We start from the raw sequence: 5,630 nt of genomic DNA on the forward strand, positions 1-5,630 counted from the left end.
TTGGCACCAATCCAGCACTTCATGAGCTTGCGGGAAGGCAAGACAAAATTGATGCAGATCCAGGAGTTGCAAAAAAAGGAGTCCTTGCTCGGAGCCCGGCTAGAGCCTTGGACAAAGGAATCTTGCCAATTTTCACATAAAATTGTTGAGAAGCTGAAGGCAATGCAGTAGACACAAAGACCTATGCAATTGGTGGTAGAGGGGCTAACCATAAAAAAATTGGTCCAGGAAGTCCAGCAAGCAGCAAAACAGAGTACCGTGGAGCTTCAAGCACTAAGCAAGGCATTCAACCAGCTCTGCAAGAAAGTGGAACAACCAGCTGAGTGACTTGAGGGCAAATCACGATATTTGTGTTGGGGGCATGTTGGGATGGGGTCCCCTGGGTTGATTTGGGGTTAGTTAACCCAAATTTTGTATACAACTTTGTAAAATATGTAAAGTCTCTGCGATATGTGGAAGTAGAGCGCGTAGATGAATAAGAGTCAAATGGGCTTAGCCCCCTATTTTGGGTAAATTTTTAAGTCAGTTTTTGAGATTCACCCATGGTTCGCAAACCATGGCATTGTATTGAAAAGTCTATAAATAGTTGATTTTTAGCGAATCTTAGTAGAACAAGTTTTGATAGAGAATTGAGTACATTGGAAGATTTTTGTTGTCTTGGACAAGAGCTAAGGCAGGAAGGCTCTACTTCTTGCGCTTAGATAGAGAAGGGAAGGCTCCTGCAACTAAGTGTGTAGGAGGCCTGGGTAGAGTCTGCAGTTAAGTGCACAGGGGTAAGAAGAGTCTGTAATTAGTGAATTGAAGATCAATAAAGACAATTTTCAGAAGAATTACTAAGTATTTATGTTTGTATCTATTTATGTTTATGTTGTCGATGAATGACATGTTTTATGAAATAATGATTGAATGCTATGCGAATTTACTGAATCTATCTTAATAATGTATGTAATCAAGTCTTAGCCGCTTCCACGAAGTTACAGGTCATTTCTCTGATGTTTTCAAATGTATTAAGTAGATCTATGTGAACTCTAGTCTATGGTTAGTTTTTGATGCATGTAAGTAGGTAAATTAACTATTTAAGGTCAGCAAGGACAGATCGTGGACCTTCATGAAGGTATGAAGGACGCTTTAACTAAGTTACAGTAACGAGCCCTAGAAGCCTATCGATATACGTGGAGGCAGATCCAAGGCACTGGAAGACATCACTTTCATCTCTAGATGCAGAAATGTGGTTCTTGCATCCCCCAATACTGCTTCGGGTGAGACCGCATTCTGCACTACGTGAGTTGTTGTCGAAAGGGTCAGTAGTGTAGGTTTTTGTTGGTTGGCGTAACTAACTCTGAACCTGGGTCAAGACTCCCTAAGCCAACAATTATAATAATGTCTCAATGCATACTATCTAGCACATTGAAACTATGTTTCCATATAAGATATCTCCATTGGACCATGGTTTTCTATACTTGGGATTTTTCCTCATACCAAATTGTTATATGGTGGAGGATTAGGGCTAGGTATCAAAATAGGTTGAACGAAAGGTGAACAATTGGTGCTATATATGGCTCTCAATAGGGGCCATAATGAATCTGATCAAATTGGCATTGGAAAGTATACTTGTGTTCTAGTTTTCTCTTGCAAAGATAGAAAAGTCAATTTTCCATAAGATTCAGCAACACATGAGTAATTTTCTGTGGAATGACAATAGCATATGTGTACACCGCCATTTGAAAAAGTGATATACACTTACCCAACCTAAGCACTGGGGTGGGTGGGGGTTTAAAAACATCCACTGGTTTGATATTTATCTGGCTATGAAGAGTACTTAGAGGGAAATCATAGGTGTTTCCATTTGGGGTAGAATACATTTGGAAAAATACTTACACCACCAATTTATTATGGATTGGATTTGGTCTTTTAGGCCTCCCTCTTATAGTATTGGATCATATGTATGGAAGGAAATGGTGGCTATTGTTCCCTGGATCAAAAAGTGGGTGATTTAGAAGGTTGGTAATGGTAATCAGGTCAAATTTTGATCTTCTCATGTTATTGGGGGATCTTTTATCTCTTATTTATCTTCTGAGCTCACTAGCCAACTCAATTCTTGAGGTGTTACTACAATTCATCAAGGCTTTATGTTCTTCTTAGAGCAATATTCAACTGGTAGGTGGAAAAGTGCTCTTCATTTGGGACTACAAGGTCCAATTGTTGTGGAATGGGACAATTTTATAAAAGAACTTCAAGTTTGCAATCTTATTCTAATGGAGGAGGAAAATTGTTCCATTTGGGCTTCAAACTCCTCTTCTGGGCATATCACTGCTCACCATGCCTATTGTGGCATATATGAGTGTTATCCAATGCAAAAGGTTAGTTGGTTGCATTTAAAAACTTGGGAATGGCCTATTGCTCCAAAACTAAAATTCTTTATATGGCTGACATTAGAAAACAAATCCAAACTTGGGATCGTCTGTTACAGAAAGGACTATATGTGATGAATATAAGTGTTTTGTGCTCAAGAGATTCAGAATAAGTAATTCACTTATTTTTCAAATGTGACTTTTCCGGGTACCTCTAGTTAGCAGTCCTCGGGCCATTAAACATTCATAACATGGACCCATTTGTGCCTCTATATCATTTCCTTCTCTAGTGGGAACAAAACATGGGAATTTTCAATGTGTTACCCATCTTCATTACGTGGGTCATTTGGAAAGTTTGGAATAAATTCATCTTTGAAGGCAGACCCAAAGAAACTACTAGCATCCTGGCCTAGATTTTGGGTTTCTTCTTGGATTATGTTAAGCCTTGGAAGCCTTCTAGAAGCTAATCCTTTTTCTTTCCTCCTAGCTCCTTATATGAAAATGTTGGGTTCTTTAAGGAGCTTATCAATTCGAGGTGTGTGGAGGGGGTGCTACCATTTTCCTTCCAAGCAATGTGTCCTTTAATTTTTGGTTGAACTCTAGTGTAGGGTCAAATACTAAAGCAGAAGTGTCAGCTACTTGGACCCTTCTATTTTTTGCAGTGTTGTTGAACATATCCACTCTACATAGCTATGGTGATTCTAAGAGTGTGGCAGATTATTTGTTTGTAAATGACCGTTTGAGGGTCCTCTCTCTGTTAGCCTCACTCTCTTAAAAATCAATAATAAATCCAATTATTAAATTAAATAAATAAAATCATGAGAATTCCTCAAAACAAGGATTCTAGTTTGGATGAGAGATTCTCTCCAACTAGCTCTCCTAAATTAGTGTGTAAGTTGAGAAATTGTCACAACCAAGTGAGTCTAAGATAGATGCACTATCTTAAGACCACTTGCTCATGTATTTAAATGTATTACTAAATTATTTGAATAATGAGAGAAATACATGAGCATGAGAGGCCACATGATGGCTCTCCGCGTTTTCTGCCAGTTTGTCTTTTGTGTGTTGCTGGTTTGATTATTGTGTGTTAATTTGCATATGTGGTTAGATGGCTAAGTGGTTTCAACATGTAGTATCGGAGATTTTTTAGATCTATTTATTTTCTTATTTCTGGAGGACTGGTCGAGATTTTCCATCATTAAGAAATTGCATGAGTAGCTGAGTGATTTGGATCAACCAACATCTTGAAGGCTATCAAATGGAGTTGTGTATATCAGTTTGTGGTCTATTTTATTCAATAGAATCGGTGTAGCGTGGTGTTGTGTAGGTCACTGATTATGAATTATGATCGGGACACAAGTTCATGGGACTAAGGGTCCAACATTGTGGACTGTAGAAGGAGATAAGAAGCTGTCACTTTCATTTTGAACAACTTTTATAGCTTTCCGTGCACCGTGACAAAGATTGGCAGTATCTCATTCCATTACCATTTCCCTGTTGTATTTCCATTTCAATCTGAAATATCAGATGCATGAATTTGAATTTCGACGCGAAAGTTACAGGTTGAGATGGAAAGTTATTGTCCATCGTGATTTGAATCAGATAAGGAAAGGGAATCTTATTATTGAGCTCCATTCCCAGCTGGGAAATTAGATCCAACTCATTGTATTTGGTGGTTTAAAATTTAAATTGGAAATGAGAAATGAAATACAATGCATTTGTTGATCGCGAGTTCGATTCTTACCCAAACTAAAAGAGGGTGAAACCCTTCAACATCTTTGCATGTGCGCTTTGATGTTTTTTAATCTCATCAAACAAGTCTCTGCAAGCGACTATTGGCCCTCAACTATTTGTGGTATCACAATTGGTGCTCTGAGAATTAAGAAGCACATATTTCTGCCTAAATCCATATTTTTCAATTATTTCCTCTATCACTTTGCTTTTTTGGACCTCTTCTACGAGTCCACTAACAGTATGACGCTTCTGGCACCATTGATCCATGTTTTGCAAACACTCTTCAGGTTGATTTATTATCAAGTTTGGTCCCTTAACCATTTTGACAAGTTCTCCATCAGTAATGATATAAGCAATCTATAGTATCCTATCCCTTTCATATATAGACCTGTCATCTTCAAGTCAATCCAAACAAGTGGTTGATCCAACGAATCCCCATAATCGGATCCCTTCATATTTAGTGTCAGATTTGCAATTTTGCCATTCATTGCCTTCGTTACACGCACCAATTTTGGGGACTCTTCCATAGAAGTGGTATCTGGATCCATCCTCATCCTCACCCCAACTCTGCCATGCCTTCTGCTGGTTGATCCAATTAAATAAACTCCTCTATTTGCGAGTTGTGTACACTGCATCTACCCCTTTCTTCAAAGGAAATAAACTATTAGAAATCCAATTCATGGCCAATTTTTCATATAAGAAAACAAAAGTTGCAAGATACGCACTACATCGATCTCTTAGAGCTCAGAGAACGAGCTGCTCAGCCTCTAGATTTGGTGTTAATGCTAGTGCCCTATAGAGTATAGGTTCCATTTGCAGAACTACACACTCAAGCATTTCAAGTGATGGAGTTCAAGAACAGATCTCTGAGGCTTTTACAATGCTAGAGGAGATGTTTAGTTTGTCTTCTCCAATGAAAAGGTATACTTTATGAAAAAATTTAAAGTGTCTTTTTATTTTTTAAAGTGTTTTGACTTTTAAGAGATTCATTCACTTGAAAAAGTGACTTTATAAAAGTTATTTCACTTTTAAAAGGAACTTCACTAAAAAAATTTAATGGGAGTCTAAAAGGGTATAAAGTGTGATTTTGTGGAGTAATAAGGTGAGATATTTTTTTTAGTGGGGAGTGACAAGTGAGATTTTTTTTATAAAGTAAGGGATTATTTCATTGTAATGGAGTGATAAGGTATATTTGTTAATGATCTGAAAATGGGGCGCTAAAGGCTTCTTGTGAACTTACAAGAACCTCTCCCGCTTCCAAAGCTTAAATATTCCCAAGATATTATGATTAAAAAATGTGGAATTAATAATGTACTTGAAAATATGGTGTATGTTGGTGTTTATTTTTTACTGTTTGTGTGCTTTAAAATTCTATTGTTTATGCTGATATAACATGCATATAACAATAAAACAGTGCAGCAAATAACAAACACATAAGGCAACAATTTAATTAGGAGTTCACCCAAAACTCTTGGGCTACATCTCCGTGAGCTCTAGTCAACTCGACTAGGCTCTCTGGATTATGGCAACAATCCTTTTACAAGC

Source organism: Pinus tabuliformis, chromosome 8 (assembly GCF_031772625.1).
Source record: "Pinus tabuliformis cultivar Carrire ecotype Pingquan chromosome 8, CPIR1, whole genome shotgun sequence".
Classification (NCBI taxonomy): Eukaryota; Viridiplantae; Streptophyta; class Pinopsida; order Pinales; family Pinaceae; genus Pinus; species Pinus tabuliformis.